This window comes from Rhinatrema bivittatum, chromosome 7 (assembly GCF_901001135.1).
Source record: "Rhinatrema bivittatum chromosome 7, aRhiBiv1.1, whole genome shotgun sequence".
Lineage (NCBI taxonomy): Eukaryota > Metazoa > Chordata > Amphibia > Gymnophiona > Rhinatrematidae > Rhinatrema > Rhinatrema bivittatum.
The window spans coordinates 101,697,366-101,713,873 of NC_042621.1; the positions used below are offsets into that span (position 1 = coordinate 101,697,366).

Sequence of the window (16,508 nt, forward strand, 5' to 3'; positions counted from 1 at the left end):
TCTGGTAGATTTTACTTTCATTTGTTGACACATTCAAAACTTAATGTTACTATTTGATTCTCAACTATTTTTTTTAAACCGCACTTGAATGCGGTCTTAAAAATCAGCATTTTTTTAAAACTTAGAATAATACTGCAGCACATTCTGCTTAAGAGTAACTTTTGCATGGTTGTTCAGGCTTATATCTTAATTATGGATTATTGCAATTGCTTTTATGTATGCTGGCCAAAATATTCACTTAAGACCTTATAGCTTCTACAAAATGCTGCAGCACGATAAATTTTTTTTTTCCTGTTAAGGATTTTAGTACTCTGTCTTAAAACAATGTTGCCTAATGTGCTGTGGTGTTTATAAGATACTTACCCTTGTTTATAAAGTTCTTTAGGGGGAAGGTCTCATCTATCTTGCAGCTCAGCTTGTTAAATATATCACATCTCGGTCACACTGTTGCTGAGAAAGTCAGCTATTGAATGTTCCTACCTTTTTAAAGAACTTCATCTTCAAGTTACCCACCATGTTTTTTCAATAGCAGGGACAATTCTGTGGAATAGTATGCTTCATGATGTCCCCTACCATTGAGAAGATGCATTTGCTGGGCATGCAGGTTGGTAGGCAGAAAAGATAATGCTGAGCCAACTTAGCCAGGTCTGGCCAGATTGTAGACTTGTGTGCTCCAGCGAATCTGTGTCCATGTCCTTGATGGGCTCTGTTAAATGGTGTCACAGAAATTTCTACTGGGGTCTCCTTTACTGGGGTGGGGTGAAAATGTCTCTTGCCAGCTGATTTAGCTGTGGCCTGTGTTAGGAAATGTGACATGGCTTTGGTATATTGAAGTAGGGGAGGAAGTGGTAGGTAACAGGGTGCTTCTCATGTTCACACTACTTTTTGGGGTTGCTATTCTTTCTTTCGCTGCATCTCTATTGTGCTCTGGCATTCCTATTCTTGCACACTAGCTGCCAGTATCTCGTCCATGTATGTGATATGCTGGAATTTGAAGTTGAGACTCCCTTTGACCAGTGGATGGCAAACTGTGTGGCAAGCATGTAAGTATTGTTTTCTATCAGCTGTTTGTCTCACTTGCACCTGTTGCTGCAAAGAATCCACAAACTGCAACACCTCTGCTTCCATTTCTTCTTGCTCACATAAACTCACTCTAACTTTTCCTCCAAAATATTTACTATGGGGATGATCCTACCCATTATGGTGCTTCTGGAACACTGATTCTCCATGGAATCCTTTGAAAAGCTTCAAGATTTGTATCAGCTACTTCATCTCTACCCAATCATTATGCCCAGAGGGCAGTCTACATCTATTTCTGTTTCCAGGTCATGAAAGGGTGTCTGCTCCAATATCCTCTGCAGCATCAGGTAGGTGGAATTCCAGTGGGTGCCAACATTTTGAATCAGACATTTGAGGCACCTTCAATTCTTTCTGCTTTTCACAGAGAAGCTACCCACCTACCCATCACACTTTGATGAAAATACCTCTATTTTCTTGCATCTTTCTATCAGGTCCTTCGGGGTGGAATCTTATTCCTTGGGCCCCTACCCCACGGCATCTCTCACTGCCAGGTGCAGTAAGTGTGCAACACAACAAATCTCCTGAAAGCCCCTATTTTCCCACTGCCCTTATCATATTTGCACCATTGTCTATTGCAAAACAACCTGCATGAAGACTCCTACCTCTATGGTCTAGTTGCAAACCCTCCAGCATCTTTCTTATGGCTGAAAAGATATTGCATAAGGTATGATTATCCTGCACCTGGATATGAGACACAGCCCACCTGCACCCTGATGCTTGATCCCCACTAAAGCTGCTGCCTGCCCCTGCCTCAGCCAGTGTGCATTGAGGAGAGGTAGGCATGTGTAATATTTGCGCTGGTCCAGATGTTGCTGGTGAAATGCATATTACTCCCGCCTTAGCCAGCTGCGCTGGCTAAGGCGGGAGTAATATGCCTACCCTGCCCTACCCCACCTTAGCCAGCTGTGCTGGCTAAGGTGGGGTAGGCAGGGTGGGGATAACTTGCCTACTAAATGTAGTCCTGGAAGCCATGCTATAATTGAGGGCTAATAAGTGCAGGAGATGCATAAAGCCCAAGTTCTCCATTATTTGCATGGACTGATTAGCCAGGCAATCATTTTCCCAGTTCACTTCCTTACTACTTTTGATGCCGCCTGCCTCTTTCTTTGGACAGTTCAACAAAACACCCCATTTCCTCTGAGGGGTTGCTGTTAGCCTGCCACCTGACTGGTGGAAAGGGCCATGGGATCAGCTTGGGGAAAAGTTTTCTCCTTTTCAACCCCTTTCCTATGGCTTTTGCTATGAGTGGCAGAGGGAGTTCCCAGTCTAGTACTGCCACCCTCCCCGATGCCAATTTTAGCAGGTGCTGCAAGTGATATTGCATACCAGCATTTGCCAGATGCCTCAGTACCTTCCTTTGACTGGCCGTTACAGCAGTGAATATACTGAGGAAAATACATATCCTCCCTCACTTTAAAAAGATTCCAGACCAGGAGTGACTTAAACAATCTCTTCTCTGCATCCTTGGGTCTAATGCAGGCACTGGAGCTGAGGTTGAGGTAGGACTGTGAGGAAAAAGGCTAGAGACATCGCTCACACTCCACTCACACTGTCTGTTCTTCCTGATGATTTCTCTCAACATAGACAATATTGACAATGTCCCCTATCATTTCAGTGGAGATTAAGATGCTATTGACTTAGACCTCCTAAATTTTCTTCAGCTCCTATTCTAAAATATCTTCTAATTCAGGGAATCCCAGACAAGATTCTTTTTCAGAATCCATTGAAAATATTCTCTATTACCTCAGAAATCATAGAGGAGTATGCTGCTGGCTTTGGATACTGCACGTCTGCTACCCTGTGTTTGCCCCCGCTAACACTGGACTCCAGTGCTAGCCTGCCTTTTGTTCGTGCTTCGAAACAAAAGGGAGAGGGACAGGTGATGGTGGCACATTCTTTCCCAGTTTAAATTTTTATGGCATGAGCTGGCTTCTTCCACTCTTGGCTTTCAATGGCTTAAAAAGGGTCTATTTTTAAGTTTAGGAGTAGAACTCCCTTTTTTTTTTCCTCACTGTTACTAGTACTGCTTGTGTTTCTCAGAGGCTGGGCTGCCTGTGCAGCAAAAACCAATCCTCTACCCCTGCCATTCCCTCCTCTTTCTTTTCCCCGCAGTAATAGTGGGTAGGAAAATTGGTGATTTTGTCATAGAATACACAACGCACTTATTTATAAGTATAGAAGTTTTATTTATAAGAGTAAGCAATAGAAGCATACAAGATTAAAATTTGCATTATTTATTTTTATTTTTATTTATTTGTGTTTTTCTATACCGGCATTCACGGAAGTTCGTATCATGTCGGTTTACATAAAACAAGGGGTGAGCAATACATTATAACGTACATAGCTAAAACGTAAGAGTATACATTACAAAAGTATAACAAGTGCATAGAAGAAAAAGTTACAATAAAACAGGGGTTATTCTAACTGGGATTAGAGTTAGAGGAGAGATAAAAAGTTTAACAAGAAGTAAAACATTGTAGTGATTGGTTGGTATTGTCTGTTTCAGTTTAATAGAAGAATAAAGAATATATATACAAAGATGATACTTCTCACAGTTTCCAATGTGAGTCATATCTTTGGAAAGATGCAAGCACAACGTTGGAAAACCAGGAACAGTTCAGGAGGCATTTCATTAACCACTGTAATGTTCAAAAGCTTTTCCTCTGATCTTTCTATGATTTCAGTTAGCTTGAAGTTGGTTTTTTTTATATTGATTCTGCTGACCTTTGTCCTGGTTTCAGTTTTTCTCTGGGCTACTCCCATATGTGTTTGAGGCCCTAACTGTCTGTCTTTATCACATCAGCAAACATTTAGGTGTGGTCAAGTGGCTACTGTCCTGTTTTCCCTGATATCTGCACAGTTAACCTCCTGAGTAACTGCTCTTTATTATATCTGATCTCATGACTTGTTACAAACAGGCTAAGAAAAGTGGCATTTATTTTCAGAACTTACAGGCTTTTTCTCACAGGACAAGCAGGATGGTTGTCCTCACAAATGGGTGACATCGAGGATGGAGCCCACCACGGAAAACTTCTGTCAAAGTTTAATAGAACTTTGACTGGCCCCTACTGGGCATGCCCAGCAAGGCACTGACCCTGCAGCCAGCAGGGGTCTCCCTTCAGTCTTCTTTTTTCCGCGCAGCAGTTGCCACGCGGTGAAAGGAGCTCTCTAACCACGTTCCTGACAGGAATTTGGAAATTAATTTCCTAAGAAAATTTGCCCCTCAGGGGTCTCCCTTCGACAAATTTTTTAGTCATCTTACGGAACCCGGTAAGTTTTTTGCCTTCTTCCATCGACTGCCGTCGAATTTGGCCCTCGAGGCCTGTTGGCACTTACCGATCCCCAGCCTAAATTTTGGCTTCCAGCCATGGCAACGGGGTTCCGTCGTTGTCCGGATTGTACCCGGACTATGTCCATCACAGACCCTCACAGGGTTTGTGTAATGTGTTTGGGTAGTGAGCATGATGTCCTGACTTGCACCAAATGTGCCTTAATGACACCCAATGGTCGCAAAGCCAGGATGGAGAAGATGGGGCTCCTCTTCCATGCACCCACCCCAACACCATCGATAGCATCGACGTCATCGGAACCGGCACCGTCGAAGTTGTACCATCATCGTCAACCCTCCGGTGACCGTCCGCCATCGATCGCTTCTCGGCCGTCGACTCCTGTCCCTTCCCCGGATGGGCGAGGGGATCGGAAGGAAAAGCACCGCCATCGACGGCACAAGTCTCGGCCTGTCGAGGATCCACAGCCATCGACCTCTGCTCACGCCGAGCCACCGACGAAGAAGCCGCGAACAGACCGGACGCCCTCCACGTCTCGTTCGCCGGCATCGAGGAAACCCTCACCCTCTCGGGGTGTGGGGGCCGTGATCCCACCGGTTACGGTGGTCCCTCCGGCCCTGCCTCAGCCTCCCTCTCCCGTCGAGCCGGGTATGGTTACCCCTGGTCTCCGGGCAGAACTGGACCAGCTGGTCCAGGAGGCCATCGAGAAAGCGATGAAGAAATTTCAACCTCCATCGGTACAGTCTCCGGCACCGGTTCCAGTGCCGCCCCCGGCACCGACGCCGGCACCGGCTTCGCCACCGAGGAGAGAACCGACCACCGAGCCGTTGATACAAGCGCTAGCACCGCTACTGAGCCGCATGGAGGCACTCATGACGGCCCTTCCATCGGTGATTCCAGTGCCATCGACAACACCACCGTCTCCGACTGGTTTCTTATCGGCAGGAGAAACACCGTTTCGAATTCCCCCTTCCGGGGTAGTTCCATCGGTACCTTCTGGTATATCTCCACCGATTTATCCTTCGGCTCCATCGATTCCGCGCCAGGCACCGATTCCATCGGCAGCACCGAAGCCATCAATGCCATTTCTGGTTCCACCTACCGCACCGATTCCACCTCGGTTTCCATCGATGCCTTCAGAGCCTCAGCCAGGTCCATCAGGGCTACAAACCCCACATGATCCCTACGATACCTGGGGTGATGATGATGATACCTCTTCTGACACAGATTTGCCTTCGCCACCATCTCCTACAGAGAGTAGAAAAAGATCTCCTCCTGAGGATCTCTCTTTCATTAATTTTGTGAAAGAGATGTCAGAAGTTGTACCTTTTCAACTACAATCTGAAGCTGATGACAGACACCAGATGATGGAACTACTTCAATTTCTGGATGCTCCAAAAATCATCGCTTCCATCCCTATACACCAGGTGTTTTTGGATCTGCTCAAGAAAAACTGGGAATCTCCTTCATCGGTGTCACCAATTAACAAGAAAGCTGACTCCACATACCTTGTCCAGTCAGCACCAGGTTTCCAAAAACCTCAACTGGATCATCGTTCTGTTGTGGTTGAGTCCGCGCAGAAGAAGGCCAAGCGTCTTAAGCCGCACTCTTCTACCCCACCTACCAGGGACAACAAGTTCCTGGATAGTGTGGGACGGAAAGTGTATCATGGAGCTATGTTGATTTCACGCATAGCTTCATATCAACTTTACATGACTCAATACAACAGAGCCATCCTTAAGCAGATGCAAGACTATGCTGACACGTTGCCGGACCAATACCAACCGCAGCTTCAAGCCCTTCTTCACAAGGGATTTGAGGCAGGGAAGCACGAGATTAGGACTGCCTACGACATTTTCGATGCTTCCACGAAGGTTTCAGCCACAGCCATCTCAGCCAGACGTTGGGCTTGGTTAAAGTCATCCAACCTTCGCCCAGAGGTCCAAGATCGTCTTGCTGATTTGCCCTGCTTAGGCGACAATTTGTTTGGAGAGCAAATTCAACAGATTGTGGCGGAGTTAAAAGACCACCATGAGACGTTGAAACAACTCTCATCTGTCCCACCTGAGGTGACCTCCAAGCAACCGCAAAAGAAGGACTCTAAGAAGTCGTTCTTTCGACCACGCCGCTACTACCCTCCGTCAACTAGGGCTCGTCCTGCACGGTCCTCTAACAGGCCTCAGCCTCGTCAGCCGAGAAAGCAAAGACCTACTGTAGCCCCACCTCCTGGGCCTGCGGAGGGCCTTTGACTTCCCTGTATTGAGCACATGCCAACTCCCTCTTCCACACATCCCTGTGGGAGGTCGGCTGTACCACTTCTTACCCCGTTGGAAACAGATTACCTCAGATCAGTGGGTGCTAGCAATTATTGCACAGGGTTACCACCTCAACTTCACAACACTTCCGCCAGACTCCCCGCCCCTTCAGGCATGGAGTCTAACCAGCCATTTGACTCAATTACATCAAGAAGTATCCCTTCTTCTACAATCAAATGCTATAGAACCCGTCCCTCCTTGTCAACAAGGGAAAGGATTCTATTCCAGATACTTCCTAATACCAAAGAAATCAGGGGGGTTACGTCCAATTCTGGACCTTCGGGCCCTCAACAAGTATCTGCAAAAAGAGAAGTTCAAGATGGTAACCCTGGGCGCCTTGCTCCCTCTGTTGCAAAAGGGGGATTGGCTGTGCTCTCTCGACCTCAAGGACGCTTATACCCACATTGCGATAACACAATCTCATCGCAAGTATCTGCGTTTTCTGATAGGCCACGATCATTATCAATACCGAGTACTACCTTTCGGGCTGGCATCTGCTCCACGAGTCTTTACCAAATGTCTCGTAGTAGTAGCAGCATTCCTCAGGAAGGAAGGTGTCCACGTCTACCCCTATCTGGACGATTGGCTAATCAGGGCCTCCACCCCTCAAATTGCGCAATCCTCCTTAAAGTTGACAATTCACACACTCCTCTCCTTAGGGTTTCTTGTCAATTACGAGAAATCTTGCTTGGTCCCATCTCAAACCTTATCCTTCATTGGAGCAGACTTGGACACCTTACAGGCAAAAGCCTTCCTTCCACTTCAACGAGTCCAAACTCTCATGTCTCTAGCTCGCCAGCTCCAGTCTCAACACACTGCCACAGCTCGCCAATTCCTCATCCTCCTAGGACACATGGCATCCTCGGTTCAAGTTACTCCCTTGACCCGACTAGCCATGAGAGTAACGCAATGGACTCTGCGACACCAATGGCTTCAAGCTTTCCAGCCTCTGTCCTACATCATCACAGTTACACAAGCGCTACGCCTGTCTTTAATCTGGTGGACGACTCAAGTCAATCTCCTTCAGGGCTTACCCTTTCTCCTCCCAGATCCACAGGTAATCCTAACCACCGATGCTTCCCACATCGGTTGGGGGGCCCATGTGGACGAATTACAAACCCAAGGGTTGTGGTCGCCAGAGGAAGCCGAACACCAGATAAATTTCTTGGAACTTCGAGCAATTCGCTACGCGCTCAGAACTTTCAAAGATCATCTATCAGATCAGATAATCTTAATCCAGACAGAAAACCAAGTGGCCATGTGGTACATAAACAAGCAGGGAGGCACAGGCTCCTTCCTTCTGTGTCAGGAAGTTGCGCAGATTTGGGCAGAAGCCCTCTCCCATTCCATGTACCTCAAGGCCACTTACTTGCCGGGAGTAGACAATGTCTTGGCAGACCAGCTGAGCCGTGTCTTCAAGCCACACGAGTGGTCACTCGATCCTCTGGTAGTGACCTCTCTGTTTCAAAAGTGGGGTTTTCCCCGCATAGACCTCTTTGCGTCCCCTCAGAACCACAAAGTGGACAATTATTGCTCTCTCATTCGGAGCCAACACTCTCAGCCGAGGGATGCCTTCTCCCTCAAGTGGACGACAGGTCTGCTTTATGCATTCCCTCCACTTCCTCTTCTGTCAAGGACTCTCGTGAAGCTACGCCAGGACAGGGGAACCATGATCCTGATAGCTCCCCACTGGCCACGCCAAGTGTGGTTTCCCATACTCCAGGATCTCTCCATCCGCAGGCACATCCCTCTGGGAACGGATCCGCATCTGCTCACTCAAAACGACGGATGCCTCCTCCATCCCAACCTCCAAGCCTTGTCCCTGACGGCATGGATGTTGAAAGGTTAGTCCTTCAGCCTTTTAACCTTTCGGATTCGGTTTCTCGTGTCCTGATAGCTTCACGAAAGCCCTCCACCAGAAGATCCTATTCATATAAATGGAAAAGGTACACATCATGGTGCACTTCTCAGTCCCTTGATCCCCTTTCCTGTCCAATCTCTAAGTTCTTGGACTATTTATGGCACCTATCAGAATCCGGTCTAAAGACCTCTTCCATTAGGATGCATGTCAGTGCGGTAGCCGCCTTCCATAAAGGTATAGCAGGTGTCCCTATTTCAGTACAACCCCTGGTGACACGCTTTCTTAAAGGCTTGCTCCATCTGAAGCCACCCTTACGTCCTCCGGCCCCATCTTGGGACCTTAATCTGGTTCTTGGTCGTCTAATGAAACCACCTTTCGAACCTCTGCACTCCTGTGAATTGAAGTATCTCACATGGAAAGTATTATTCCTATTGGCTATCACTTCAGCTCGCAGGGTTAGTGAGTTACAGGTCTTAGTCACCTATCCGCCTTACACTAAACTCCTGCAAGACAGGGCGGTGCTCCGCACTCACCCTAAATTTTTACCTAAGGTAGTTTCTGCATTTCATATCAATCAATCCATCATACTACCTATCTTTTTTCCCAGGCCCCATTCCAACTCTGGGGAACAGACTCTGCATACCCTAGACTGTAAACGAGCTCTAGCGTTTTATCTAGACCGTACAGTTGCTCACAGGAAGAGCACTCAATTGTTTGTCTCCTTCCATTCTAACAAGTTGGGACAACCTGTGGGTAAGCAGGCTCTTTCCTCCTGGTTGGCGGACTGCATTTCTTTTTGCTATCAACAAGCTGGCATTCCTTTTCAAGACCGTGTAAAAGCACACTCTGTGAGGGCCATGGCGACTTCAGTAGCACACCTTCGATCGGTGCCGCTTCCTGACATCTGCAGGGCTGCAACCTGGAGTTCTCTCCATACCTTTGCAGCCCACTATTGTTTGGACAAAGCTGGAAGACAGGACTCCATCTTTGGCCAATCTGTCTTGCGTAACCTTTTTCCAACTTGATGTACCAACACCCTTCCACCTTCCCAGTAGGGTGCGGATGCCCTTTCCCAAATTCCACCCCAGTTGTTGTGCCTGTTGCACGTCGTTGGGTGCATTTGGTGCAAGCCAGGACATCCTCAGCTCGGTACTCACCCATTTGTGAGGACAACCATCCTGCTTGTCCTGTGAGAAAGCAAATGTTGCTTACCTGATGTAACAGGTGTTCTCACAGGACAGCAGGATGTTAGTCCTCACGAAACCCGCCCGCCACCCCGCGGTGTTGGGTTCGTTTTAGTTTTTACTTTTTTAGGCACTGCCTGTAGCTTTGAAAATCAGACTGAAGGGAGACCCCTGCTGGCTGCAGGGTCAGTGCCTTGCTGGGCATGCCCAGTAGGGGCCAGTCAAAGTTCTATTAAACTTTGACAGAAGTTTTCCGTGGTGGGCTCCATCCTCGATGTCACCCATTTGTGAGGACTAACATCCTGCTGTCCTGTGAGAACACCTGTTACATCAGGTAAGCAACATTTGCTATATCAAATAATTACACTAGTAATATTAGTGATTCTCTTCTTCACTACTTTCTATTGCGGTACAAAGGTCTTCACGTAGACTGCTTAAAATTTCCCACATGAGATGATAGAATTTGAAGTGCCTACTGTGTATTTTGATATACTAGAATTTAATACTCTACCAGCACTCTTAAACTACCTCGGTAGTACAGAATGTGAGTGTCTGTCACATACATTCAATCAAGTTCACAGACTGAGTTAACATTGGTGCTTAGCAAGCACCGCCAACTTGCCAAACAGAGTTAGCAGCTTGCTAATGTGCAAACTCTGTCTAGTGCTGTTCCTCACAGTCAGGCCAGTACAGTGCGCTCCGGCGGAGTGCACTGTTAACCCGCGATTGGACGCGCATTTTCGACGGGGTAATAGCGTGTCGAAAACGAGCATCCAACCCACCCGAACCTAATAGTGCCCGCAACATGCAAATGCATGTTGATGGCCCTATTAGGTATTCCCACGCGATTCAGTAAGTAAAATGTGCAGCCAAGCCACACATTTTACTTTAAGAAATTAGCGCCTACCCAAAGGTAGGTGTTAATTTCTGCCGGCGCCGGGGAAGTGCATAGAATTTGAAAACGGGTTGAAAACCGGACGCTCAATTTTCCGGTTTCCGAATCCGTGGCTGTCAGCGAGCTCGAGAACAGACGCCGGCAAAATTGAGCGTCTGCTGTCAAACCCGCTGACAGCAGCCGCTCCTGTCCAAAAAGAGGTGCTAGGGATGCGCTAGTGTCCCTAGCGCCTCTTTTTGCTGCGGACCCTAATTGAAATAAATTACTGTATCGCCCGCTCTCCCGCGATTTTTACTGTATCGGCCTGAGTGTGTGCAAAAATGTCTCTTACACAGGCACACACAAAGTGTATGGTATGCACTGCTGACTGATGTTTGCGCACACAAAAAACTGTTGGAGAACCAACAAGACTGGCAAAGTTATGCTTCTTTTCACGTCAGTCTGCCATGCTTCAATCACAGTCTAATCCTACCGTACCCCAGTGAACACACAAAGCAGTTGCTCTATCACAGTGAGTGAATGCCCTGACTAATTGCAGCACTGAAGATCAGAAAAGGCCCTATGCCAATGCCTACTTTTTTAAACATTTTTTAAACACAGAGCTGCTGAATGCACATCTTTCTTCTGCAAATTCCAGGGGAGTGAATGGAGCTTTTGTGCATGCTCAGTACTTTCAGTAGGAGAGCATCAGTATTGCTTGATTTAGATGGCAGCTATAGGCTTAAAAAAAAAAAAAAAAGTTTCACTGTGATTTGTCCTCTATCCAGTCTCCTTGACTACTTCTCCCACTAGGCTATTTCACACAAGCAAGAGTGGGTTGCTATACTTATCAGTTAGTCCCTGCTGCAACTGCTGCTTGCTCATTACAGCCATAGTCTTGAATGTGTATCAAAAACAAATTAGACAAAAGCTTTTGTTTAAATTCGTGAGCATCCTCCATTTATTTGGGGGAGTCTATGAATGAAATGAAAATATCATTCATTGCGTTTTACCCTTTTATTTCAAACGCATGCACATCCCTATGTAATAGCCTAATAAACCTGCATAAATCTATGCGCAACGGAAAGGGATCATGAGCAGTAATAGGTATAAACTAATTTATTTTACATGATTTCATCTTAATTGAGAAATTGACAAGGAACAGTTAAGGAATATTTATTTAACAGCTTTTAATATACCGGTGTTCGTGCAAGCACATCACACCGGTTTACAATAAACTTGAGAGAGGAGGAAATTACAAAAAACAGGGAGTGGGGGATGGAGCAGGAGCGAAAAAGGGGGGGGGGGGGAGAGAGAGGGAGGAAGGTAAGGAGGAAAGAGAGCAGCTGAGCAGGTAAAAGGAACGTAGCAGTATTTACAAGAGAGGTTGCTTAACGGGGTTATACATTGTTGTTTAATTACAGTGGTTAAGGGGGGGTAAAAGATTATATAGGGGAGAAGAGTGGATGCTTACTTACAACAGTTATGGGATATAATGAAAACTTATTTGAACATTTAAAAACACAAAAATGTAAAATATTAGCTTATTTACAACAGTTATGGTTATAGCAGGTACTAAAAGGGAGCTTGATTTAAGGTTTTTGGCGCAGGTTAAATGTTTTAAAATTGATAATGCAGCGGAGGACGGTAGAGGATAGCGCAGGAGTGAGAGGTGGGCTGGGGGGGATATAGGAACAGGTGAGGGGAGGGAGGGGGTGAGGGGGGAGGCTGGGGTGGATGGATAAAACAATTGAACAATGGATAAAACAATTGAACATGAATGATCTTCCCTATTAGGTGATCCTTCTTTCAGAAGATTTCTTGGTAGAATGGGACCCAATGATAGATGAAACCCCACACAGTCATTTTCTTCTCTTTTAAACTTAATTTTTACTGTTTAGCCTTCTTTCTAAATTGTTCCATAGACCTCATTATTCTTTCAATGATGTTACCTTAGAAATTAATTTCTCATGTCATAGAGTGGAAGATGACACAGATCATGGACCTAATCACAGTCAGTCATCAACTGTGATTAATGTAACTGATTATTCTTTTAGAACAAGTCAGTTTGATATAGTGATTTCATTTAGAATTACTATAGTTCGTGATCCCTTTCAGTTTCTGCATAGATTTATACAGGTTTATTAGGCTATTACAGTTAAAAATGTGTTTGCAAAATCTGAGGGTCTTGTTGGTGTCCTACTTTTCAGAGAAACTCAATATTAGTCCAGGAGCAATATTTTTTGCTTTTTATTGGACTTGATATATTCAAATTTTGTGTGGAAATGTTTTCTATATAGGCTGTAAGCAAATGTGTTTAGAAAAAAGTTATAATTTCCGCCGTTGTAGGATAAAGTCCAGTATTGCATATGTATAAATATGTGGGACTATATAACTATATTTGATTTTGTTCACATTTAAAAAATTGAATAAATAATGAGCTTGTTTTGTCCAGATCTGGACTGAGATCTTTCGGACTTGTAATTAAATTTTCTAGGCATTTGGTTTGTACCTAGAGCCTACAATCCTGGAGTGTCTCTTGTATGTAGATAAATTGCATTATTTTCTGGTGCTGTTCTTGTATATGTACATGTACTTTTTAATCTTTGACAGTCATTAAATTTTATGATATATTTTGCAAAGTAATAGAACAATTTTTAAAAAGCAGTTTATTAAATTGTCATAACATTACTGCTACAAAATCAATCCTGCTGTCCGTAGGCACAGACAGTCTTATCTATTATCTCATTATTTTGTATATTATGATGGTCTTATTCCCAGTGATTATTATGGTTATATAGGTACATAATGTTTTGATATTTGAGGGGTGACAATACTTCCCAAAGAATAACCAAATTGCCAGGATTGGCAGTCATCTGGCCCAGTGTATCACAAGAATTTTTTTTTAAGTGGAACAAAATAAACATGATTACAGACAGACCTCCAGGCCCTTCCATTATATTTTCCCTACCTCTTATAATAATGTAGACCACGCTTGTTCTTTGACTTTTTAGAAGAAAATTCGTATCTATTCTGTTTATAAAATCTAGATTCTGCATCAGACAAGTTCCACTGTATTTCTTTGCATTGCCTGAGGAGCATGGCTGTGGCTTTTGTACTCTTTAAGAAGGATGACAGAAGATTGGTTGTAAAAGAGTAGTACTCTCAGAACTCTGCTTGTACAGGTTTACTCTCGTAGAGACAGAATTTACTAGTGAGCAGGAGAGGATTCAGAATCAAGGATTTAACTGCAGGTAGATTGTTCGCCTCATGATTTAATATCATTTTTGGAAGCTCATATTTTTTGGAAAATGGCAGCTTGTGTTGAATCTTCTGCATCATGCTATGATGCTGCAAATCCCAGGGCACATTGGAACCTCAATATTCTTCATGTCTTGGCATTGGTGGGCCCCCATCTATAGTGATATTCTAGGTGATTAAGACAAAATGACAGCTTGATTTAAAAACTAGCCATCCAACTATGTTGTCATTTTTGAGTAAAACCATTCAAACTAAATGCCAAATGTAGGACACCGTCAGTAGTGTTCTTTCCAATTTAAAAAATTAAGAGCATCTGTGAAACTTTATGTACTAACTTTTAATATGAATGGATCCAGTTACTAATGCACTTAAACTGGACTGTAATATTGATTTAATAAAGTAATAATACACAGTCAAGCATTGGTAAAACATCTACCTTATAAACAGTATGAATGTTAAATCATTTTATTTAGTGAAATCTCATTGACTGTAAAGTCACACTGAACATGGAATAATAGGCACGCATATATTGGACATATTGTAACAAACACAAAAAAGGGATTAAATTAGCCCAAGTTTGACATACATGAGTAGTAGTACCTAATCATCAAGGCTTCAACCCTGGCAAAGTAATGATTTTTCAGTTACAGCAGAGATCTAAAGCAATAGTAACTTGTATTCTGCATTTTTCATTACATGTAGCACTGTGGATTCCTTAAAATACAGCCATAAAATTACATAAAACACAAAATATTACAGACCATACAGAAAATAAATTAAAATAGTGCCTTTACCTTCCTCCTTAATAGTTTAATCTCTTGCTCAGCTCTACCAGTAATGTATGGCACAGTGAAGAAAATATATACAAAAAAGCTTTGGTAAGCGTGTTCTGCAGCTTAAGCAAGCCAGTGACAGGTATTTCCAACAGTCTAGTCTCCAGCGATCTCACAATATGTGCTAGTTCATACCAGTGCAAACTATGGGTTATATTGCAACTGCTCTCTGAACATAACTTATGGATGATTACCACAGTTTTAAATTGTGCCATCCATTTCACCAGCAGCCATTGTAATTGACATAGAATTGGAGAAATATGTTCACTATTTGCAATCCCACTAATCAAGCTAGCTGCCACATGTTGATTTAATTGGAGTGCAAGTAGCAGTTTAGCAGGGAGACCAACTGATAGATTGCTACAGTAATCAAGATTTCCTAGCACCATAGTTTGTAATCCAGTTCTAAACAAATGCAAGTATATTCCTAAAAGATTTAAACAATTCCAGTTTATAAAGAGAGACCTTCATAGGTCGTGTGGTTTGAGCATTAACTGAGTAAACATGCAGCCACTTAAGGAGCCGCTTAACTTAGACGCACGGAATACAAGGCCCGCCTAAGCGTCCAAAAACGGGACGCACAGCTAGATGCACATGCCGAACAGATGCTTGGTTTTAGCATTAACTGAGTCTAAATAGAAACCCACATTACAAACTTAAGTGAAAAGTGGTATCTGCATATTCTCGTATTAAAAACTCATAACATCTTAGGCAACTGCTTACCTACCCACAAAATTCTCTTTTTCAAATATTTAAGAAAAGCCCATATTTCTTAACATCCAGTCAGATGAATCCAGAATAAGTGGGTTATGCACCTCTACCAGCAGATGGAGACGGAGCAAACTGACATCACAGTATATATAACCCTGCAGTGACATCAGCCTGCCAGTATTCTCCGTCTCCAGCAGATGGTGCACGTGCATCTCCCTACTGGGAATTGCTTCATTTTGTAAAAGGAGAATTAAGGATATTAAATTGCTCCTCTCTCCTGCAGTGATATCAAAATGTCCCTCCCCCAGTTGAAAGAGCACCCAGGTGATCTCTGTGGTCCCACAGGTGCAGGAAGCTGAGCACAGCAGTGATGGCATATGCCCTCTCCCTCTGCAGCTGGAGATCGTGTCTGTACTTAGCCAGGTAGGGCTGAGCTCAGGTAAGTTAAAAAAAAAAAAAAAAAAAAAAAAAAAAAAGAAATATAATTTACAGAGACTTAAAAGGAGGGTTTGTAGCCTAGGGCTTCCGCCTTTTTTCCAGTCTCTGTGTTCGGTGCGCCGTTCCGAAGTTTGTCCTGCTCCCTGGGAGGTTGCGGGACATGGGCAGCCTGGCGGGTTGAGCAGCCTCTGTAGGCTAGGCCCTGCTCTGAGGCTGTTTTTGCTGTGTGCCGCGTGGTATTCCGAAATGGCATTTGAGCACTTGTCTTAGGCTGCCCTCTACAGGATTGTCTGTTCGGCATGTGCATCTAGCTGTGCATCCAGTTTTTGGACGCTTAGACGGGCCTTATATTCCGTGCGTCTAAGTTAAGCGGCGCCTTAAGTGGCTGCATGTTTACTTGTGCACTCAAGTTTCATTCAGGCCGATTAAAAAAAAACTGTGGGAGAGCTGGCGCTCCGAGGCGAGCGCCCACTCTCCCGATGCGCGCCCAGGCACCTCTCCTGGGCGCGCAATACAGTATTTAAATTAGTGCTGGTGCTAATAAGGAGGCACTAGGGACAGGTGTTAATTTCTGAGAGTAAAATGTGCGACTTGGAGAATAGCACGTCAAAAACGCGTGGCTAAACGGTGCGTTCAGCTGAGCACACAGTTCTATATTGACCTG

At 44.5% G+C, this 16,508-nt stretch overlaps 1 protein-coding gene across 6 annotated transcripts in view; it reads left to right on the top strand.

Moving 5' to 3' along the window:
- The window catches only part of NUTF2 (nuclear transport factor 2), a 147,644-nt gene that overhangs the window by 108,403 nt on the left and 22,733 nt on the right, over positions 1-16,508 (top strand). The window lies entirely within an intron of this gene.